General features: G+C 41.9%; 1 long non-coding RNA gene across 1 annotated transcript in view; it reads right to left on the reverse strand.

The window, feature by feature from the left end:
* The window catches only part of LOC139769230 (uncharacterized), a 32,621-nt gene extending 7,997 nt beyond the window's left edge, over window positions 1–24,624 (reverse strand). The window contains exons 1-3 of the long non-coding RNA XR_011717506.1: window positions 24,455–24,624; window positions 23,903–24,121; window positions 19,760–20,100 (exon numbers count right to left, since the gene is read on the reverse strand). This is a non-coding gene — a long non-coding RNA (uncharacterized lncRNA). The remainder of the gene's footprint in view (window positions 1–19,759; window positions 20,101–23,902; window positions 24,122–24,454) is intronic.
* Window positions 24,625–25,546: the final 922 nt, after the last annotated feature.

The following is a 25,546-nucleotide window of genomic DNA, read 5'->3' on the forward strand; positions in this document are numbered from 1 at the left end:
GGAATCGAATTCATCTTTTCGACGTTTTCCCGCTCGTTGGCGTTCGTCAGAGACCGATACATCTTAGCGGGTGGCCCAGTAACGCGCGGTAGAAGCGACGAAAATTTGGCGGTCGGTCTGATGTGGAAGCGAAGAAAGACACCCCGCACTTACCGCGGCGAACGTGAGCGGATACGTGGAAACGTGAAAACGTGTGGAGGAAAAGCGCGTGGAGGTTGGAACGAGAGTGAGGTCAGGGGTGAGGGCGAGTGTGGATTGAGGGGACCCCATGGAGTCGTGAAATCCATCAGGCCAGGCCTCGAGCCCCGTTTGCTGGCGCTACTTACGGCGGTGCGGCAGGAACGGCATCAACGGGACTGAGGAGACTTGGAAGATGTCGAGGTGGCGGAGGGGCTTGAGGGCCAAGAATAAAATATCATCCACGGTATGTCCCCTTTGAGAACGCAACATCTTTCTCCATCCTCTCCGGTTTTTGCTCTTTCGCATCTCTCGAAGGTCTCTCTCTCTCCGGATCTCTCACCTATTCCTTCTTCTTCCTTCTACCGCGCATTCTTAGCGCGAGTCTGCCGGGAAGTGCACAAGTTGTCATTCGTATTCTTAAATTCGACGGCACCGCGCGCCGGTGACGCGCGGTGCCATGCACGCGCATCCAGGATTCCGTCATCGAGTTTTCAAAGGAACGCTGATGGAGTGCATTGGCACGTTGGAGATGCAGAATCGTCGCGAGCGCATCTTGAAATTTGCACGATATCTCATCAGGCATTCAGGGATCTCAGGGCTATAAATATCGTGACAGGATGTGTTAAAGTATGCCTCGAAATACATACGGTTTTGGGATTGAATTACGTACCATTCAAATCGTATTTAATGAGAATGACTGACAAAGAAATATTAAAATTAATTTCTGTTAATATCACAGGCAAATTATACGTTTGTTACAATAGTAGAGAAGTGCATTCGTTCTTCTTACTTGCTTTTTCTCGCCATTTCGGACCAATCCAAAAACTATAAAATCGCGTGTCCCCGAGCTTCTTCGGCGAAATTCTTCGCCCGGGGAATCGCGCGAAGACAAGGACGCGAAAGAAGAGGCGGTCCTTAAATCTGAAAAATTAAATTATATCGCCGTAAAGAACGATGCCCGAGGGTTTAGTGTCTCGTAGATGGGGCCGACTGACGTGTATACGGCGCGGAGATCGTTGAATAAAAACAGCATTAGTCCGTGCATAATGTATGGATGATGGCGACGTGTCTTGTACCAGCGCGACTCGTACGGCGAGGAGGAGAGGGGGTTGGAAAGCTCAGACCAAGTAGCCGACTAGCTAAGGGAGCTATACGAGAATGCTGGGAGTCGTAAAGCTCGCGACTGCTCGCACCTCGCCCGTTATAATAATTTAGTTCATGAAATTCATCCCGGTACTTCCTCTCGTTCCAAGTAGTTGTCGCACTGCACTGTCCAAGGATGCACAAGCAACAATATCAATTACACTTAACAAAAAGATACATTATGTATAAGAAACAAATGCTTAAGTATACAATAAAAGTATATAATAAAAGACAATTATCAGCCAAGTGTCTTGGGATAAAGATGCAACCGATAAGATTCTTTTCTGATTCGGTGGAGATTTCAATTCTAGCCCTGAAGAAATCCTGGCGCGGTGAAAGAATCTTTCAATGAGCGCGGCGGTGAAAGAAATCACAGATATATATATCTGCCATACAGAATCACGCGGAAGACATCGCCGACGAAGAATTTCGATATAAAATCAACGAAAAGAGCAGGCGGGCGCGGTGGTAGGGCACCTACCGCGGACAAAAAAATGTATTATTACAGGGCGGCACGAAATACCGATTTGATTTATCAAACGGGAAATCCTATCATCTCCATACTACAGGACTTTTCACTCCGGGTCTTTGATTAAAATGCGAGCTTAATCATCGCACTCTGCAGCCACCTGGGGACTTTGCTCGTCGCTCGCTATCTCCTACCTCCCCCCTCCCCATGTCCTTCACCCTCCGATACAGGGCCTCTCTACCTTTTCTTTCCCTACTACGTCTCAACGAAAGCTGGAAAACCTGAAGGATAATGCATGACGCGGTCTTTTGTTGCTCCGCGGTGACAGAGAGGCGAGGTATGACGAGGAGAAATAAGCAGAGAGTCTTCCTGCCTTCCTGTTTTAAGATATTAAAATGTGTCATCAGCTGATGCCTTCGTTACTGCATTGTGATGGATTCCGCTCGCCATCTCTTTCTCGCGACGTGTTTCTGCGTTCCTCACTTCTGCTCCGGTATACTTCTACTTTAATTATGAGAATGCTACTCAGTTTAGATGGAAAGAGTGTATATTGTCCCGTGTATTTTCTCAGACTCATTGCAATATCTTTGAGAAACACATGAATGTGATTAATATTTAATATATTTTGTCTCATATTGTGTACACCAATAATTCTTTATATATATTTATAATTTATGTCATACGTTTTTAAAATAATGTTTATTGACGAAAGTCAGAAACCGATTGTATAACCAATTTTGCGTTCGTTTAATATGTATGCTACGTCTCTGGTAATAAACCTACTGTAATGGTGAGGGTGAAAATTTACCGTGCAAGAGAATAGAGTCACAAGCCTTATGGTTTCTGTGTGGAAGAAGGGGTGACGATTGACAATCGTCAGTTTTCCAATTTTCGATAAATCATCTCGAGACGACCGCACAAGGGCATCAATAGATCCGCGACGATATCAGGATGTAAGGCGTCGGCGAGAATGTAGGGTGAGTAGGGGGATGGGGAAGTTGGTGGCGAAGGTAGAGGGTGCAGGAAAACGGAGAGGAGAGAAGGGGTGGTTCTCGGGGCTTCGTGAGAGGATGGGTAGGCGAAGTAAGGGAAGGGGATGGGGAGGGGGTGCAATTTCCGCGGCTCGTGATTGGGGCAGCCTCCTCGGGGAGCAAAAACTCCATCTACAAATGAACAGCCGTGACAAGAGCCATAATTTCTCGGGGCTGAGCCGCAGCTACCGTGGCTTCTGCCAGCCGCAACCTTCCTTTTCGTTTCTGACATGATCTTATACACAGAAGATGGCATACGGCCATGTCGAAGAACTCAAGAATTCAGATCCTAAAGAACCGCTCGTTGTCGAAATGCTATACTTGTTCAGAGTTTTTAGCATATACTCGTAGACCTTTTGACACAAATTTGTATATGTCTTACAATATAGATTTCCTATGAAGAGTCATTAGGCGGAGCGTGACATATTTTATTTTATATTAAAGATAGTAACCTTCTATCTTCTAAAATTTATTAACATTAAAGATACCGTGATTGTGTTAGACACAAATCACTTAAAAAATAAAAAGTATAAAGTCTTTAAAAAAATTGTAAATTATTTTATTTAAATATTTTTTGGATAGGTTGGCTTTGCTTGGTGTGCGGGTCTAATGGATAACTTTGCGTATCCGTGTCAGGTGTCATTTCAATTTGCCGCAGTCGGGCTCGATCGAGAGATACCGATATCGTGACACGGGGCGTCAGACTAGATAGAAACGACTTTCTGAAAAGTTTCTTTCGACGGCACCTCTCACGTCGATCCTGGCGTCGAGCTTCACTTATATTTCAGGAGTATTCCGAGCTATCCTCTCGCTCGATTTAAAACTGCACGATGTTATACGTAGCGACCTCGGCAGCACAGTTTCGCCGAGCGACCGGCACACGGTCGATCTATCAGTGGCAATTCCGGGCTTGCAACGGCGAACACGGTTATTCGCGCGAGGAGGAGGACGGGACGCCATTTTCCGGTGAATTTCTCGGTTGGTAATCCTACCACGTCTGTGGAAGCGAGCCCGACCCTCCGATCCTAACCGGATCACGCCTCAAGGATGATGTATGATTGTGCCCACGAAAAAATTAAACGTACTTGATAAATAGAGTTGGCGGCAGTGACTGCGCCCGCGGTAGAGCGAAGGGGGGCAGGAAGTGAAAAGGTCGGTTATAGACCACGCTACAACTGTGTGCCGTCAGCTATAGCGCTAACTCGACCTACCGCGCCTTTCGGTTTTCCTCCGAAATTCAGCGTCCCGCGGGACGGCCCACGCTCGGTGGTTCCGCGCTGGAGATCGCGTTCGTTCGATCACACTTTCCGTAAATCATTAAGCCTTTTAGCACGTTCAGCTCCGCCGGTGAGGAGACCGTATCATCGCGCTTCTCTGATCGAGCCAACGCAAGCGAAAAACGCTTGTGTCGAAATTTACACGCAATCAAACAAATACTTTTCGAGATAAGAAGAATATAGTGTGACACATGAGAAATATTGTTTTTTATAAAGTCTAAATATTCTGTGAAACATATTTGTCATGTTTTGAAAAATTTAGAAAGCATTGCTACTGTATTTATAAAATATTCTCATTCAGTATTGCGAATAAAAATTTGATATTTATCATCGGAATGTAATATATGATATATTTAATGCTGCTACTAGATAACTTAGTTGTGTTTTACCAAATCAAAGTTGCAATCCATAGTGAAACGATTCGAAGCTGATGCGAACTCTTCCGAGAGGGTAGACCAGTTTCCAAAGTCCAAGTTTTGGCCCCGAAGGAACTGACCTCTATTACGCGGGGTTAACCGCTTGGCATTCTCACTTCCGGCAAGACTTTGATTGGTCTTCCAATCCTATTAGTCTTAGATACCAAACCTTTATGACATTTTGGTTTTGTGTCACGACCGAAAAGTTACTTTTAAGATAACGTTTTTATAACAACAGCGAGAAGCAATTGCGATACTTTCATTTATCTCATAAAATATTACTCTCTAATGACAATTAAAATAATAAAAAGTTTAACAAAATATTTAATTTATTTATTATTTGTATTTTTTAATGTAAAAGAATGATGCAAAATTAATAATTATACAACTATTTCAAGCATTAGTTTATTTGGTTCAAAATAGGATGTATAATAATATTCAGCGACAATGAAATATAACAGATTTTATATTTAGTAATTCTAAATTTTAGTCGTATATGTTATTCCAACAATCCAAAGAAATTTCCTCGTTCTATAAGAGAAACTGTCGCGTTCGGATGCGTTATTTGTAAAATATTCGTCGCCATTCGAGATATTTTTCATCGCGTACCGATTTTCACGTTTACCCGATTTCGAAGTAGGAAAACGTATAGATCAGATCCATGTAGGGTACCACCTTCTTCGTGCATTCCACGTTTCAAAGCATATGCAGATGGATAGATGGAAACCTGTGACGTCGGTTCCCGCCTTGCCGTGGAGTCTCCGGAGACACCGTGTGTCGCGACCCTAAATAATACACGAGCATATTTTTCTATCGCACATACGATGTCGTTGGCACCGTTGAAAATACACGATTGTCAGAATCCCAATTTATTTTCAAGTTTTAAAAGACAAAAAACGTCTTATAAATTTGAATTATTACGAAGAAGCGAATGCTCGATGGAATAATGTTTCATAAACCTTCCAAAATTGTGCAAAGTTCTACGGAAAAATTATTTCCAGTTAACGCTATTTCGATATTGTAGGACAATTCATAAATTTTATAAATCTATTTAATTATATGTATTATAAATGTTTTAGAATTTCTATCTTTATGTGTATACATTGCAAATTAAAATTAATATATCTCTCTCTCCTTATATCTCGTAAAATTTTTCAGTTTTTGAAACTATTCTTATATAGAATATGTCCATTAATTAACAGCATCTTTGATATTAACCAATTTCAGTGGTAGAATAATATCTTCTGTAAAATAATATAATGTAATTAAATAATCTAGTAATATAATAGATATTACTTGACAGAAAAGAATATAACGTATAAAAATTGTTATATATTGATTTTCATATTATTTGTAGTTGGTAACGAAGAAAGAGATAAATTTACCGTTTTAATATAATAAATTTTATCTCAATTATATATTATACACGACATTTAACAAATTTCAATGAACAATAATTTCAAGAAGAAATTTTATTTTATAGAAGTGCCATGTTGTGGATTGAAATAGAAGACGTAGAGATTCTCGCGTTTATGAGAGAAAGCGGCGAACAGTGAGCGGCGGTTTTTGCAGGCGATATTAAAACTGTATGAAGATAAATATCGTCTTGGCTCAGAACTTGAAGAACTAAGTATTAAGTTATGAATCATAAAGATACGTCGTTGAATTACGATCGCGTTTCATGTTACATAATAACTGAGAGTCCTTCAGAGTGGTTTAATTTTTAACTGTAACATATTATGATATTTTAAATAACTTATATTATTATAGATAAAATGTGCTAATAAAATGTACAGGTAATTACGTTCTAGCACCACATATGCGTAATAAGTCATATCTTAAATGACTGCATGTGTTATTAGTAAAGTCACGTCTTGTCCACGTTATGCCTTTTGTTACGCGAATCTTCATTTTGCAAAGTGAATCGCACGAAGCCCTTTGCCTTGCAAAATTAATCTGAAAGCGATTGGGGTTTGCTTAACGCGACGTTAGAAAGTCGATGGCCTTACGGATGGCCGCAGTCACGCGTTCTCATCGCGCAGGTGCAGGAGGTTGGAGTTGTGCTCCGCAATTAAGAGCGAGGTCCCTGCAAATTAAGAGTTAAGGTGCATAGGTGGCCCCGTCGGAGTGGGGGCCCAGGCGGCTGGCGGATTTCACGGGGGTTGAAAGCTGCGAAGGCGGTACCGGACACGCCCCTGGTGGCCGTACGCGCAACCACTGTGCGCCTTTCCTTGCGATATTCCACCTATATACCTCTGAAAACCCTAGTACACCCCGGCTGTCTCTCTATTCCTACTCACTCCACCCCCTTCGCACTCGGCGTCGGCAAGACGGCCGGGCTGTGCACAGGGATCGGCGCGGAGGGCGCGAACCCACGGTGCACCGCCGTGCACCGCGCATCTTTCGATATCTTTTTATTATTGTACCGAAAGTACGGCCGCCATTAATCCTCGTACCCCCGATGCTTTCAAATCGGAGATGCGGTCGGGGGTAAAGTAGCTATACACTCTCTTCAGCATAGTATAATAATATATGCGTTTCTAGGTGAGCGTAGTCATATGATTTCGTGATGTTTCGCAATACATGATTTTCTACGGTTTACATCTTAGATGTTTTGTTTTCTGTAATTTTAACTTTTACGATACATTCATTAATTCATGTAATCTATTAATTTATTAACGTGTACCTCAAAAAGAGAACGGAAAACTTGATTAATATTATTCTTAAAGAAATTATTAATAATTGAAACTCTTTGTGATCTTTAATACTTATAATTTTTTTAAAAGAAAGCTCCTCTCTTTATCGCTTCTTGAAAAGGCCATGATTGCAAATGAAAGGTCGGATGCCTTGTTGGGATTTATGTCTTAAGCATTAAGCTTGATGAAAGATTGAGTTACATGGCGAAATTGTCGGCGATACGGGTCGACGGTAGATTAGCTGCCAATCTCTACTATATTTTGGGAATGATGCTATGTGCACACGCGCGCGAGGTTTCCCAATACTTTTGGGACGAATTCGGGAGGGCACGAGCGTAGAACGGTAATTACGGGAGTCGGAAAGTCGTCAGCCTCGGTCATAACTTCGTAGGATTCCCAGGAGGGCACGGGTGCAATTTGTCGGTAGGCTCGGTAGCACGGCGGGTGAAAAGGACCGGCCGCGATTATTTGGGGCGTTGGATGCAGGATGCAAACAACGACGAGGGACGTCGAACAAATGACGTGCGTCTGTTTGTGCATTCGTCTCATCCCGTCGATCGTATGTCCCCGTCTGTTCTGAATTCGTTCGGTGTACAAAATCGCGGCTGGCCTGTCACGTTGTCGGGAAAGCAAAAGGTCGTTTGCAATGATAAGACGTGCCAATTTGTTACGCGGATACGTACAGAACTAGTACAAATTATTTCGATCTATTATAAACTCCTGTTATGTATCATTTTACGTTTTCTTCAGTTATTGCCGCGTAATCGGCGTAATATGTATGTGTATATATGTCATATATATGTGATATATATAAAGATTATACTATAAATATTTCTAATAATAATATGTGTAATGTTACTAATCTAATAAGTTTCTCTACTATTTTCTGTCCAATTTAATTACCCGTAAAAGCATATGGTGTATTGCATATTAAGATAATTTGCCTATTTCTCAGAATCGCGAAACACATCTCGGAAGAATATGATATTATATTCAACAATTATACTTTGTATTAATTATAACACAAATTTTTTCGTAGATATCAAAGAAATATGCAAAAAACAAAGAAGTAAAAAATGTTTTCAGTGTGAAGCAAATAATATCCGTCGTACCCGGACGATGATTCGCGTTGCGAAAAATCGCAGTCGTCGCCTTCGGTACTTGTGGCTCGCGCATCCCGAGAGCTACGGCATCGGCCGCGTGGGCGGTTTATCAATGATTCAAGCGCAATCTCATTTCGTATGATAATCCACGGACCCGGAGAAATATTCATCGTGGCGGTTCGGCGGTCCTCATGAAATTCCGTGGCTCTCGCGGCTTCTGCGCGCCTTAGGAAGCCACCAGGGGCCCCGTTGCTGCTTTGCGGGATTTTCGTATTCTCCGGCGAGATGATGTTGCCCGTGCGCGGGACACCGTGATACATGCAAGAACATTCCGGCCTTCTTTTGCCAGAACGGACGAGAAGAAACAACGACACCAGCGGTCGGATGTCCGCGGCCGCGGACGAGAAAGCGGGGGTTCTAAGTAGGAACGGAGGAAAAAACCAGAGTTTTTCCGCGAAAGTTTGACGCTGGCCCCGAGATGCGGGGAAGCCGCGGGATTACCGCCGATAGGGGATGATACTTTTGTGAGTCGGACACGGGTAAATGATGGATCGTCCTGGTCGTGTCGAGGAATGTAAAACTCACGTAAATCTCAGGCTTTCGCGTGGCGAACTGACGCACGGCATAGCTCACGTACTTTGCACTTTGTTCGCTCGCAAGTTTCACCGCTATCTTTTTCGTGACAGTCATGCTGATGAGAACTGACGCGCGTTTCCGAGAGTTTCGAACGAATCGTTGCACGTCATGCGAGTATGCAATTTTATCATGCGTTTAATTACATTTAAAATAATTACACATAAAATAGCGGACTTGAAATTATATCAATGTAATATATGCAATGTAAGAGATTTGTTCGCTAAATAAATATTATATTAATCGTCAGAAGAAGTGGTTAATCTTATTCTAATTTACCCCAAAAAGGTCTAAAAGGATGTATCAAAATAACGTAGTATGTAAACAAAGTATCGTTTAGACGACAGATCGCAATGATCTGATCTCTCTGGAGAATTTCAACGAGCGCGTACCTGACCAAGATCCAACCCGACATTCTTCCGAGACCACGAAAAGTCAAATATTTGGACCGATCGCAGAGTCATCGAAGGCCTCACGCGCGTGGCTTTTCTTTCACGAGAAAATCGGTGGTTTTCACGCGATTCACTAGCGACCACGCAGTTCGAAGGAAAGAAACATTGTTCGAGTTTCGTTGTATCCTCAGGGACGTGCTCTCCTCCGCCTCGCCAACAGCTGATTAATCGTTCTGCTCTTCCCCGGGGGACCAGGGAGACGCATCGAGCGGCTTCTTTGTCGTTGTGAATGGCGTTTCGTACTGACTATTTTTCGTTTACCGTTATAAGAAGCAGACCGTCTTGAGGAATATAGCGTTTCTTATGGCATACCTCTCCCCCGTCTCCTCGTTGCATGTTTCTATCGCGGATGATTTCTGAATGGCAACGAATTTTCGCTTTGTATTCATAAATAACCGTTTCTATCCTCTACGTTGAGAACAAGAACGACAAAAGTTTGTTCATACAGCTTAGAATATTTATAAATATGAAGTATATTGCATAGATGTAATTTTTAATTTGAATGTACGGACGACCATTGATATTCTAATCTTGCGAAGTAAAATAGCAATGACTCGAAGAGTGAAAATACCAGTTACAAAGAGGACATGCGGGGCAGTTTGTTAAGCACCGAAGTCGCCCCTGCAGTGCGGTATATCCGGTGCAGCTTAATTTGTTTATTTGGTAGGGGGAGGGGGCGTGGTAGGAGATATTCGTAGGAGGGTGAATTGCAGCGCGATACAATGTTTTATTTAAATACGTCGCTGCGATCCAGCTCGCGCCCCATGGGTGTCCTGGACGGTAGCTGCCTACACTTAATATGGGAAGCGACAGACTCATTTTTATTTCTCAGTCCCATGGAAACCGACGTGGAGGACCTCTTTCGTTTTCCGCCCGTCGCGATTTTATGAGTTTCGTATACATTCGCGTCGTAAACCAGTATTCTGCATTTCGTAGTGCGTGCTATTTTATAGTTGACATTTATAGCTGGAAAAATCGACGTATTATTATGATGCTCAATTTATTTATTTTACTTCATATTAACATTTTATTTAAACAATAAAGTAATTAATTCTTTATTAACAGAATATTTTTGTACATATAATATGTATATGACGTTTACATATACATATTATAAGTAAATATTTTTTGCAAAATCTATATGTATTTTAAAGAAAGTGACTTATTATTTAGTCGAAAATTAAATGAAATTATTACTTATTACGTGTAGTTAACCCTTTTTTAAACGTAATTATACAATTTATTTCATAATTATCAGCAATGTGCGATAATGGCGTAACATTTGTGTTCATATCTTTACGAGTAAAGTAAGTGTAATAAAGAGAAAATCTTTTAAAACACTGAAAATCCGTATAATGCTGGTTGTCGTTATACTACCCTTACACCGTGCACAATGGAGATTTTTTGAAAAGACTGCATGAATTCTAAATCGACATTGGGAGCACGATATCGTGCAGTATAATTTGAGTTAATTCCGCTGCAGGGAACAGGAGACTCGATTAAAAACCTCGGCTCATTGTCTTCTGTTTGCTCCTGGTGCACGTTCGACACTGGCCAATTTCCTCGCATCTTCCTCGGTAAGTTAAGCGCATAAAGGCGTACCGGGAAGTTCCGTACATTATTTACCCTATCTTACCTTATAATTTTCAATTGATCATTTATGATCTATACACACTTTGTGGCGACATAGCGTGTACCTTGAGTTAGATAAAGCTCTGATCACTTGACTACGAAATTACCTTACTACCGAACCCGAAAGCACTCGACCATCGAAGATTCTCCGTGAAGATAATTATGAATTCTCTTTCAAGATTACGTCGAAATCCCAGTGGGTTATCACAGTCAATGAAAGACGGTCCAAAGTTAAGGATGTCACGTTGAACGATCGAACCAAGAACAGAAAGTTTTGTCCCTTGCATAGTCGAGTAAAGAGTTATAAAAATTGTTGAAATATTACAATTTTATATCAAAAATAACTGAAAATTTCGATCCTAGTTTTTCGGAATAGAGATGAAATGGTAAAATTTTCATTCCTCGGTCGTAAACGTGAAATTTTAATATCTTCTGGGCGACGAGTGAAGACATTAGATCGCCAAGGACGTAGGCAAATACGGTTAACGCTGTTTGCTCTGGTTTGAATGGTAGTTACATGTGTGGAACCTGTGCACCGCGAGTGAGAGATCTTCCTACCCTGTGACCTTCCTTCGGCTCAGTGCGTAACGGTCCCTCAAGTTAAATAGTATAATGGCCAATTTAAAATGTCCCGGAGTATCTAAGATTTGTGTTTGCCCGTGGTCGAGATGTGTTTGAACGACATCTCGTCTCTGAGAACCGAGAATGGAGAAAGAACATAGTTACGACCGCGAAAAACCCCATGGGCCTCGGACACATATTGGACTTTTAGAACCGCTTACGTGCGAAATGCAAGTTATAACTCTTTTCTGTCATGATTAAATATAGAAATATTAACTACTTAAATCATATATATATAGCTTATTATGTACACACAGCTTACGTAATGTGTTTGTAATAAAGATTCCCGATATCGATAAAATGTCTTGTTATCAAAGAGGATATAAGTAATTCAAATGTAAATCATCCTCTTCTATAACTATCGTTGAAAAATCGATGTATACGGAATACTGAAACGAGTAGGATCAAAAAAATATGTTTTCGGCGCTGCGTTTCACGTCTGCCAATCCAGTATCGCGAAACTAAACGTATCACGCGTTTCCTGCCGAACACGATCCCGCGGGATGGAGCACCCAGCACGCCTATTTTTCACGTGATAACCGTAGGGCGGTGGAAAGGGGGCGACGCATTATTGCATTGTCCAGTTTGATAGAATCCCAAAATCCTTCAGGTTCTGCGACGCGGCCACGCGAGGTGCCTAGCAATGCGCCTTGTGGCCATTTTCCCCAGGGTACGCGGTAACCCATCAAACTTTTAGCCGGACATCCCCCACCCTGGCCTCCGGTAGTTCTTCTTCTTTTGCTGGAACGTGCCAGCAGCCGGCACTACGGCGGGTTGTGCGGGGGATCTTCTCTCGTGATGAATATTGCAGGGGGCGCTTATTGTTTCCACTCACAAATCATCCGCCGATGTCTCGCGGGGGGCGAGCCGCAATGTTTTATTCTCCTTCGGTCGACAGGGTCGACACCGGTAGATCTCTAGCTGGCTTGTGTGTGCGCGCGCGCGCGAGAAGCCGTGTCCTTTCCGAAAGGACCGTCCTCGCCCGATGGCAAGACATATCGCTGCCATTATGTGCCGGAAATCTTGTTTGATTGAAGCAAATGGTCGTTGTAAAGGATTTCCGAGAATAATCATGAATGTCGAGGTAGCACGCAATAAAATAAATCAATTGCACGTGAACTCTACAACATTTTTATCTTCCATCTAGAAAAGAGTAAAATCGACTTGTATCTTGTATCCTGATACTTCAATATACTTTTGCATTTTATACGTGAATAAATATATTACAGAAAACAAGAAGCTCTAATTTTTTAATGTAATTAAGTTATAATGTTTGTAATCAAATTGATTGTGTATATTAATTATAATGTTAAGTAAAATATATGTAAGCTTTGTTATATTTTTTTTCGCGCAATTGTTTCACGGTATCCAGTCTTGCGAAAGAAATGCGCGTTACTAGGAGTATATGTTCCAGTTCTTTACGAGGGAAGCTAAATGGAGGTTGGGAAAAAGAACGTGAACTCGTTTCTTTTGGTGGCTCGAACGCCACCCTCGTCCCAATTCCGTAACAATAATTTTGCAAATAGCCGGCGGAAGCCGCTACTAAATAATCAAGTATCCTGTCGGGAAGATTCAATTTGCGGCAACGCATTGGATGAACCAAAGTAGAAGAAAAAGAAATTTGATCATAAACTTACTACGTTTCTCGAAAAATATCTTTAACGTCAAACGCATTTTCGCTTCTACATGTGTGTAACAGATTACTTGTTCGACTTTCATCAAGTTTGCTTTCGCCATTATCGTGAACTTTACGTTACTATCATATTCTGTGACCAAAGTATTCTGTGAATACTATATATAATTACTTTAATAAATTATGACAAGTAGATATTATTATCGTTGTGTGCAAAAGTTTGAGCTGTTATTTGCTGTGACTAGAACTCACCATAAGTCATAACATATTTTAAGCGAAACTGAGAGAGAGATGGTCAGCGTAAAATATTCAAATATAATATTCAAATGCCGACCGCAAACCGGAAACTTGATTTTCGACACGTATGAATCAACGTCAGTACGTTTTCTTTAGATGCTGATTCTTGGATATAGACAGAAATCGTATTAGGGTCTGGCAAGGGCTGAGAGGTATACAAAATGCACGATCTATGAGTAGAGACCATGCAAATACATATTCAGTAGATGTAAAAATAAAGCAATATTCACAATAATTGAAAAATTGACAAGTTACTCAAAATAAAATGTTTCTAATAAATATCGGTGAAAATAGAAAGTTTTGCTCATATAATGTAAAGAAATTTACATTATAATTTTCTATTATAAAAATTTTGTGAAAGATATTGTTATCCAGTCGATAATAAGATTTATATTATTTATTTCATTTTTCTTGACCATTACTTTTTAATATTCAAATTTTATTTATAATCAAGAAATTTGCATGTAAATAGAAAAGAAAATAGAAAAGTTATTGTATAAAAAATTAGAAAGCAATCGGAATAACACATCAACATTTCTGAACAATGCATACCAATTGCATTGTAAAATTTTACAAGCTCTCGATCATTTTCAGGTAGGGCGAGAAGTTGCGGATTTCTGCACGTCGGGAAGGGGACAGCTCACCAGAACGTGTTTACTCCCGGCGAAACTAATTGCGCGTGCACGATTTTATTAAATTTGTCCACAACGTTACCTCGTTTGCATTCGTTAATGAGTTTTCGGTCTGGCGGTCCGGGCCATGGACGTAACGAGGTTTGGACGGACGGAAAGGGGGCGGGTGTACTCGAGCAAGCGGGATGAGGCCGGGGAGCGGAGTGTGCCGGTTCGGTTTTTGCCCGAATTTGCATACTTTTCGCGGTGGTTTAATTTCTACGGCCCGCAAAATCGGACGCCCCTTTTTTGCCTTTACACCACGAATAGCGTCGGACTGGTCCAGGCGCGCTCCGATACGGTATAAGTACACGAAGGATGTGATAGGCCATCGTAGATCACTCTGCGGTCTGGCATCTCAAGGGTCGCATTATCCCTACCCCAACCCCCTTTCGTGGGAGCAACCCTTTTTGGTCGGTCCTTCTTCTACAAATTACACTCGACCTTCTATTGCACCGACCGCGAAAGAGTTTAATCGACCCCGCGGAAAAAAGATGGGCACCTAAGCGTTCTTCGTCCGCTCCGAAGGAGGATAGTTTCCTTTCGCGTGCTTCAAGAAATACGGTGCAATTTCGATAGCGTTTTCCCGGAGCTCTATTCGACCAATTACATTAACCCATCACACGATATTTCGCGTGTCAACGTGTATCTAGAAATATGCTCTAAATACACATTTGAGAAATTTACGACATTTTTCCGGATGTCTGTTAGACGTGTATTTGAACGTATCCTCCTTAAAGCACATTAAAAACTTTCCCGAAGCGTGCTTCTTATAACGGCGGTTCCTCGACGACGATACGGACTCCCACGGGGTTTGAACCACTTGGAATATTTACGATAAATACTTACACATACTTTTGCGTGCGGATAACGAAGGGTGCCGACCGATAAGAATATTATTCAAATTTGCTATATGTATATGTAAGCAGGCATTACATTATCGAAGTTAAGTCATAAGCATCGAAAAACAAATCTTTTAAAATTAACTGTCATTTCAAATAATGCAACTAAAATCATATTAATGTTGTATATGCTAAAACTCAAGCGTTAGTGCATTGGAAAATGCAATATTAATTATCATTGACTTTTTATTATCAAAATATCGTATTAAATTTAAATATAACGTATTAAAGTAATGTATTGTAATAAATGTATAGATATCTTAAATTTTTATGTAAATTCATATGTTATTTGTACTTTTATCATGTTATCAATATTTTGAAAGTTATAAATGAAGAAAAATCTGCAACAGAAAAATAGATATCTACAGTTCGGTGACTCGAGCTACGAAGGTGTGGTGTAGCTTGATGTCTGAGCAATATCACGGGGACATGGTCATCTTAATAGACTCGTCGGTCGCTCGGCGCGAAGCCTGGAAACCGAAAAGCACGCACCAATGATTTTAATGAGATTCACAAGTCGGAAAGCCCGTCTGAAGTTATGACACGCTTATAGTGCCGGACTTTGTGGCGGAGGAAGTTTGCATCACTCTACCCTCGTCGTATGCAATATGGCGAAACAAGAAATCTAATGCGTGATGAAATCCGATGGCGAGATGAATGAGATACTGATATTCTCTGTTCCCTAAGGGTCGTCAAGAAAAAAAATGTTATAAGACATTTTACCGGCCCGGCTAAATTTTCAAGATCGTCAGGTTCCGTGAAAAATTGACATTTACGTTCCGACCGTTTTGTAAGTTTTCAGCGCGCGGTTACGTACACGACGCGTGATGAGAACGAAGTGGAAGTGGTTGAATTTCAGTTTCGCTTTACCGGATGGTCCGTTGTGCCGAGAGCGTGGATGGGGAAAGCACGAAGGGGTGAGAATGAGGAGAAACTGGCGGGATTGCGTTCATGTTGGTCATGAGTTTCGGACTTGGGAATTTCGGCCGGTGGCTCGTTCGCGGGGCACAAAGCGGTCTGCCGGACTTAACGTGATTAGCAGAGATACCCCGGCAGTTTCCTATTATCCGCGGTCCAGACGCCGCCGCACAACCGAGCGGTCTTCTCCTCCTTTTTCGACCCCCCGTCAACCCCTTCGGCTTGATTTTACTCTACAATTGAAACACACAGATTATCAATGTCCTCAATTCACTATAAACGTGCGAGTAAATATTGAGCGAATTACTATTTTATAATATACCTATGTATAATGTTTTTGCTACATATTAATGAGAAGTACTTTATATAAACAATTTTTTTTTGCAAATTCTGCTCTTGCAAACTGTTAAACAAAACGCAAAATAATGTAATACATAGAAGATCCTTTATCACTGAATTAATAGTTTTTCGGTTAATTTCTTGTAACGATTTAACTAAAGGATAAAATAAGATCTATGCATATTTTCCGGATCGCTGCTGAATTTCTATTCCAAGTATCTCAATCTCGTAGGATCGACGCGACACGTACTGACGTTAAAATGCCTATACAAAGCGGGGGGAAAGATCAGACGCCTGGAGCCGGCCGATTCTAAAATCAGAAGTGCGGAGCGATACGAGAGAGTGTATACCGGGGAGCATGAGCTTACGGACAGTATACAGAGTGAGAGTCCCTGCGAGTATGAAACTCAATTTGATTCCTGCTTCCCCTCGACCCCCGTCGTCGGAACCGGAGGTGAGTGGGACGAGAGGGACCCGGGGGTGGTGTGGTGGTCCGCCACCCCAGAAAAGGGGGTGCTCCCAGGGGCGCGCGACTGACCCGACATCCTGCAGGATCCAGCCACTCATATTGCCAATTACCAACTCTACGACCCTCTCGCTCTTCGCTCGCTTTGGACTTCGGATGATTCCAGCCACTTCCAGGCTGTTCCAGTTACATCGGCGCCGGTGTACGTTCTCATAGCCGTCATAGCCAGAAAAGGCCGTTGGCTAGACGCACGCCAAGTAAGCGTAATCTCTAGCGAATATTAAAGGATTTATGTTTCCTCTTACCGCCCCTGTGTACTGAGTGCACTTTGCGTGTGATCATTTCAAGAACAGGGCGGGTGCGTTAATGGTAATAGATTGCCCATCTCATCTTACTTAAATGAGCCTTGCAAATGTTGGAATTAAATCTTAAGATATATTTCTATGCATATTTGTATAACATATGTCATTTAGGCTAGATTTTGAAGCTGCGCGATTTAAAAGTGAATTATTAATTATTATCGATAACTTAATTGATATTTTTATATAATTAGGAAAAGAATATATTTGTGCATACATCTAAATGCGGATTACAAACATAAAAAAGTTTATCTTTCAGCAGATGTAAGAAATGCGTAGTTTCTATCTATATAATTTTAATACTTATAAAGATTTTAGAAATACATTGTGATCACGAAGAAAAGGAATAAGCCCGAATGAGGTAAAATAGTAAACGTCTCTTTTAACGGGAATTTGTAAGGATCTGAAGAATACCGGAACTTTATAGCCGCGCACAATCGAAATGAAACCACGAAAATACGATCGCAAAATCACTTAGGTTTATTGGATCGGATGAGAAGCGGTGGTGCATTTGGAGGTAATCGTATATAAAATCTATATGTCACACGTATATGTCCCTATATCCCGGAGTTTATGCGTTATAAAAGAGGGGTTGCCCCGTGGCACGCGGATAGAGGACAAGCTGGCGAGGGGGAAGGCGGCATCGAAAGGTGGAAGAGTGTTGGTGTGGGGTGGAACGGTGAGTTTAACAAATATTGAAGTCTCGGAGACGTCAGCTCGCCCGCGGGCTCCCTTCGTCGCGGTTCAAGGAAAGAAAGTTCCGAGTTTAAACTTGTCTAAATGTTTATACTTTTCCCTCGCCTCGATATTTCCACGAGACCCGCGGCCGATCTCTCTCCGCTATATGCCCCTAACGCCGCTATCTGTCTGACGTGTCCTCAAAACGACAACCTCGCCCATTCGCCTTTCAATATTTTCCCGTGCGCACCGACACTTCCGCGTTCGCACTACTCTCGTCTCCTTCGTACATTTCTTATACGCCCGTAGCTCGGACTCACGGACTTACTGTCCCCCTGTTCTTCTGCCATCCCCCAACGCGTGCCCACCTTTGATGTACTCGCACGAGCACACGGCTCCTTGAGCTTCGCGTCACGAAAACGCCGCGGTTATTATGCATGTATGCCGGGATTCGATGTCGCGGGGGATGGGGCATTCTCTTTTTCACTTGAATCCCCCGTGGTGTTGCCCCGGCGCCCTTGAATACTTCGGGAGCATTTCGCATTCCCGTTTAAATTATATAACGGTCTCATGTTTTTGCGAGCTTCCGGAGTTCTTCGTAACCGCAAGACGCCGAATGCGCCTATTTTATCAACATCACAACCGTGAAGTGATCAAAAGAGTTTTACTCACGAAAGTCCGTGGTACTGAGTTTAGCTTTACTCTGCGAAACGTAGTGTTAGAGTAAGAATGTAAGTTCGGCGGTAATAAAAATGAAATAAATCGCAATTTCCATTAGTCTGGTAGATTTTTGTAACTATTCGGCATATAATGCACTTCCGATGGCGTACGCATTGCTGAAAGCGTTCCGGAAACAGGCGAGAAGCATCGGTATCGAGAAAGAGAGTACACCGTATTGAACTTCGATGCAGAAACGATTGTGGCCGATTATAAACGCATCGTGGCAATGCTCGCAGGTAGCGTGGGGAGGGCTGATTCGCGAAGGGTGGGCGGCGGTGGGTGGCTTACGGTAGAGTAAGATGTAATTTTCAATACCCCGGCCCGGGGTCTCTGGAGGCGCAAGGGGAGCCACAATTCCGGGGGTTTACCGTGCGCTGTCGACGTAAACTCTCCTCAGTCGCACCCCCGTCGGCCGAAGTCAGCCACGGAGAGCACCACTTATTCGAACCCCCAGTGACTGTCAATACCAGGTCGTATACTGTCTCTGCCCGTGTATGAAACGGATAAATAAATCTCATTGCGTGCTTGGTCCATCAAAATTCGACTGCATTTAACATGATTCGCGGATATATCCACGAGCACGCGTAATATAATGGAAGCGTTCAGATAATTTTATGGAAGAATTATATACTACTTTCTTATACACCTATATACATATCTGATTAACTAAAGTACAGATTTATCATATAAAAACGAAAATAATAAAATTAAGTATATATAATACAATAACTCAAAATGAGTACCTATTTGTTTTATCCCACGTAAAATAAATTATAGTTAATAAACGATATGAATATAATTAATTCATGCCGCAAACATTTTTTTAGTATTTTGAGGATTTAATAATGCTTTTAATTGATCTATTATATGAATATTAATAACACGTGAAAGTTTTTATATTTCTATGACGTGCACTTTTTATCTCGAATTCGTGATATACTGCATGGTATCAGGATAAAATTCTGCTTTTATGTAAGAAATATGGCATTGGAACTATCAGATGTTCCTACATTATTGACAGCTGTCGAAGATTTTCTATGATACGTAGAAAATCTTCTACTAACTGTACGCACACGATGAAGAAAGGCACGTTTCTCCGCTTGGATCTTTCTCAATGACTAACCTCGTTTTGAAGTTGCGACCATGACGTTCGCCAAAGCAAGGTGAGAACCACATGTGAGAACCTTGTTCGCAGCCCAGGGGAAAGCTGAGAGTCACACTGATCTTGCTCTTTGTCGCGGGACCCATTGGAGTGCATCCTCCACCTTCGCAGCACGCTCCCCTACTGCATTCCCCTCTGCCTCGCCACGGTCCTCCCGGCATCCTCTGGTACCTTCCTTCCGGAGTCGCGAGGTACATAGCGTGGCTTTTGAAACCCTCTCGAGAGGGTACATTGACTTCGATATTCCGTATCGAGTTACGCTCGTTTCGTGTACCAAACTGTTGGTGGAAGGTGCACGGGTGCTGCAACAAAACGTGGCACGCAAGAACGTAAGATACGTGTCGTGTATTAGCTCGTTAAGTTTTGTATCACTATTTTGTTATACGTGTAATGTATATGACTTATTTCTACAAATTATAGTGATATATCTAGAGAGCAAGTTTTTCTTACTCTATTTTGCGACAGTTTCCGAAATAATATAACTGTACAGATACAATCTAATATATTGCTGGAATAATAAGAATATGTAGAAATTTAAATTTTTTTGAAATATTATGTTTCTCAAATTTACATGATAGACAACATCACATTTCAACATCTAGGGTGCATTCCGTTTCACGCATGATGCGCATAATGCATCATTTATCCTTGTTGTTCACCGAATGTTAAACTACAAGGATAAATAATGCATTATGCGCATCATGCACGAAACGGAATGCACCTCTAAATACGACTTTGCATTCGAAATCATTTAGAAATAAAATGTGGCAATTCCCATCGACGATAAGATCGAGCGTGATAATCAGCATAAAACACTTGTGACGATTGCGACTTTCGCGCGGATAACGATCTCGGAGTCAGAGAAATCCCCCAAACGCCGTGAATTAGTGTCCGTTTGATTTACCCATGGGAGAATGAGGTAAGTCGGCAATCGACCGTTCGTCTCAGGTACACGCAAAAACGTCTTCTGACTCTGCCACTGGAAATGCGATCGTCATCTAATTGGAACTCGATACCCAGTAACGAGGGTTACAAACTTTTCCGTTTTCTGTCTGCCTCAGCTCTCTCTCCCTACTGCGCCCTACGCCTTACGTCCTCCCTCTTGTTCGTTCACCTCCGTTTCCTTGTGGGCGCGTCCCCGCAAGTAACGGCGCTAGGAGGGGATGAAAAATTGTTATCTTATTTATGAGCACAAGATTAGACCAGCGGTAGAGCGTTTCGCGCCGCTAACAGGCGTCGGAATGATGAATGTCCCTTGAACCGAGCGTGCTTCGGCTTACCTCGCGAGTCGCGGTGTCCATTTAAAAGGGCGTCATTAATTAACTAATTAAACGAATGCATTGTAGCATCCACGGATTGACTGTGTCACGCCATGATAGCCGTGAAGAGATTAGAATGCGCGAAACTGTGGAGGGTCGACACGAAATACAAACGAGGCACTTGACACTTATGTGTGACGTAAATATATATAGTAAATTAACGAGGCGTTTCCTTGTCAGTTCAGGACTTAGGAAAATCTTCCTTTTTGTTTATTCATATCACAGAAAATGTATGCATGGATTATAAAAGTTACAATTATTATGACGGTTGTTTTCGATTTTGTTTATCACGCTTGGCTTACAAAAGTCGCTTTTAATTATCGCTCTGTTAATTCGAAAATACGTAATTCTTTTATGCGACAGATTTCGAATATTACGCGCAGAGAGAAAGAGAGAGAAAGAGAAAAATTTCTGAAAATATCTTATATAAGTTTTTTGAACAAATTCTAAATTTCTCACGGAACAGCGTTGGATACGGGGAATTACTCTTGCGCCATTACGAGCTGTGGTTCGTTTGCAGAGCTTCTCAACGATGCAGACAGTGCATTCGACTGCAACCGGCCACGAGTCCCCTGGAGGGATGCAACACCAGCTTATCTACGCGCCAGTTTGGAAATCTCAGCGTGGAGATGCGATACGTCTAGAGGGAAGGCTGGTAGACGTCACGTGAGGAAAGAGTGAGAGAGAGAGAGAGAGAGAGAGGGGGGGGGAGGAAGCGCGAGAAGCAGGGATATACACGAGCTGAAGCTGGAGGAGAACCAAAAGGACGGGGGAGAGAGGGAGAGGATAAGGTCGCTTCAACCTCTCGGCATCCCACGAGGCCTCCGGTGTAATTAAGCGAGTGCACCCTCACATGTCTACGTACGTTCGCATCATGTCTATCCATCTAACCGTGGTAGGGTTGTTCTCTTCGTCGACTCGTCGTCCCTTACGCCAAGGGTCGAGAGATAAGGCCGCAAAAACCTTTGAAACCTCAGTACGTCCTCCGTGCCTACATCTTGTAGTCCCACACCAGCGAATTTAAAAACGTGCGTGTTGAGAAATATACATTATATACAACGTATCCGCGGGGAGCTCTGATGGCCGCTTCCATCAGCATATTGTTAGATTGCGCATTACGGCGTGCCTCTTTGTTTCGCGGTAATTACATGTGAGACCACGTGCGACTTGCGAAAGCGAGTTAGTTCACTATTGGAATTTCGATAAAACCATCGTTTTATGAATCTGCGAAGATCTTAAGAAACGCTTGTAACATAAGAGCAAAGAATGACCGAATAAAAATTTAAATATTGCGTATACTCTTCTGAAGATTTTCTCCTTCGACATGTCATTCGAAAACTATGATTGAGGCAAAGGCAATGAACGATATGTATTACGGAGGACCGTGTACATGTTCGCGTGTACGTTATATGGTAATGGAGGGCCAATCATGCGGTAACTAGCCACCCTGGGGAGACGGTCAGAACTGCCACCCGGCGGTCAGCTCCCGTCAATGTGTCACTTACGTAGCCGGAATAGCGAACCCTCCCGATAGAGCATTACCGCTGAACGTGTTTTCCCCTCGATTGCAAGTACTGTCAGTTTCCTGTCTGGACCATTCTGTCCACGCGTTTTAAAAAGCTGTGAGGTCGCTCCAAGTTTTTATAAACTGCCAAGAAATTCAATTTCTTTATCTTTTCTATATAATTTTAAAATCGTAGTTTTTAAAATATAGTATTTTCTAACGATGTATAGAATATCATAACTAAAGTATCAGCGCAGATATTGTACCTCTGCTACGCATATTTTAGAACTCAGAAATAAGATTATGATTTTTTCACGAAAACTATCGAAGAGCGACCGATATTGTCCGGGGGGGTCTCGCTCGACGGAGCGGATGAAAGGTTCGTCGAGGCGCAAAACTGCGTTAGAACTCGCATTAAAAGTTGGCGGACACGACGAGGAGGAGTCGGACGAATCGAAGGGTCGAGAAAGCACAAAGCGATGCGAGTGTGGCGGCCAATTCTTGATTCGTTGTCGTGAGCAACTTGACGAAGGTGTGCGCAAAACTGCCGCAACCCCACCACCACCATCGCGATCAACAACAGCGGCAACAGCAACGCAAACGTTCACGTTCTATCACCGATGATACGGATACGCAATACCACCTTCGCCATCGGTCGAGCCAAGGGTGTATGGAGCCGCGAGCGAGCGAGAGAGACCAGGAAACAGGGCGATAAATAACTACAGGATGAAAAAGGGGGCGCGGTACCCTCCCGGGGCCCCTAAACCTAGACTACACACCCCTCGCCATCCCTTGCCGTCCCGCGCCGCACCAGCTTCGTATAAACCGCGTGCACGGGCCCGACCCCGACAATTATACCCTCGCACGCGAAATGTTTTATTACCCTGACGTAGAATGCTTTCGTACGACGAGAGTGGTTGGTCGTCTGTGTGTGTGTGTGTGTGTGTATCGATGCATTTGTTCGTGTGCGAGCATGCATGGTCCGATGTACGGAACAGTACGGAAATGCCTAACAGTACGTGTCCTACTTTTCTAACTTCAAAATCTCTGTATAGCGATATTTCCCGCTAAAGAGATTTAAACACAATAATCATAAAATTTATTTTATCTCGGGCAGACTTTAAGCTCTAAGAACCATACAATATACCTGCGTTGTTTCGATGAAACGCATTCATGCACTAATAGTGAAATAATGTAGTCCCGCGCTCTCTTGAGAGAGACACGAGCCTTTGAGAGTGAAACCGGCTAATTACGAAGCAAGCACCCGGTAAAGTCTTCTACCTTGGACGGCCTCGGAGGGATATACGAGGTTGGCAGTGCTTGAGGGGATCCACTACTCCCAAAACGTGCACCGGATGACGCTTGATCTTTCGGCTAATTCTGTAATCCGGGCCGGCACTACCTGCTAACTGCTCACTAAATCGAGGATCCAATCTTCTCCGCTATCTTCGCTCTTTACCACGACAAATGGTCAGCGACAGTATCTAAGTGATACTTCAACTAAAACACGATTTTAGGAAAATTAAGTTTCTTACTCTTGTATTACAATGCAAAATTAATAAAAATAGTTTTCATTTACAAAATAAAACTCTTTTCAGATGCGCGAAAACTAAATAAAATTCCGTAAATAAAAATGACAAAATTGAAGTACAATTTTTCTGATTACTATACTAATGATGCTTTGACAAGTCCTGTATACCTTTATTCATTATTTTTCTAAATATGCATCAATACAATAGCGTGATGTTATCATAAAATTTCGAAGACATGTCCCGCGTGTAAATTGACCGTTAATTACTGAAAAATGAGCAAGCTGACAGCGCAGCTATTTACCTTCCCTGCATTCATCCCACGAGCCAAGTCAGCCCTTAGTCTTTGGTTAATCGGGTTAAATTAACTCAGTTAGAGCGCACGGCTGTTATGCCCTCGTAGTTAGCGACTTGTTATCCCGAATCAGGCTTCTCGTCAGAAACATTCATGTGAAGCTCATTGCGTCATAGTAATATCATCTATAAAACATGAAAATAAATTATTGTAAAAACTGCGGATGTTAAATTGACATTTTTAGATAGAATTGATAATTTTATTATTGAGAAATTATGAGAAAGTTCAATCAATACGGAACTTCAAATCCGGATAATAAAAGTTACGTTTCACTTGTCATGTAAGACTTATGTTTATAAGTAAAATATTACAATGCTTTGTAGAAATATATTTCTAATAGCTCAGGACTTATACGAGGAACAATACAGAACTTTGCTGCTCCTCATTTATCGGTTCGAATCGCAGCATCGATTTTTAAATTGCGTAATAAATAAAATTAGCAGCGAGGGTGACTTCCGTGGTGGGCAAAGGGGCCGTAATTGTAACTTCATCAGAGCAACTTCCCTCAACTTAATAAAGCTGTCTCAATTTTCGCCTCATTACCAAAACTCGTGCGAAATTTTCTTGTTCAATTTATATATACAATTTATATATATGCGATAAATGCAATATAATTGCTTATTATTTTCGTAAACAAATGTAAATTTTAAAAATTTATGTCTATTGTAATATTATTTCCGATTTATTTTCGCGTTCAGCGTTACTACTCTTTTTGTTTCGGACCAACGTTTCATTATTTCACGAAAAATTACGACTGCGCTGCGTAATAGGACCAGTACATCACACAGCTTGCAAACGCGCGAAAAAATAACATTGGCTCTCTAGATTTATGGACTTTGTCAATGTGTGGCGCAAACATCGATAGAAAAAAATAATTCTAACTTCAAGACTAGGTAAATCTGTAAAGAAACAGTGGAATATTTGTTTGGAATGTTGTTCCCATTACGTAACATTATTATAGATATCTAAATGCGAGGAAGCAAATTATGATTAGATGCTTACGTTAACAAACTTCGATTTTTTATATTTATATTTATTTTT

Source organism: Temnothorax nylanderi, unplaced genomic scaffold (assembly GCF_030848795.1).
Source record: "Temnothorax nylanderi isolate EJ_2023f unplaced genomic scaffold, tnyl_v1.0 TNYL_tig0021_pilon, whole genome shotgun sequence".
Lineage (NCBI taxonomy): Eukaryota > Metazoa > Arthropoda > Insecta > Hymenoptera > Formicidae > Temnothorax > Temnothorax nylanderi.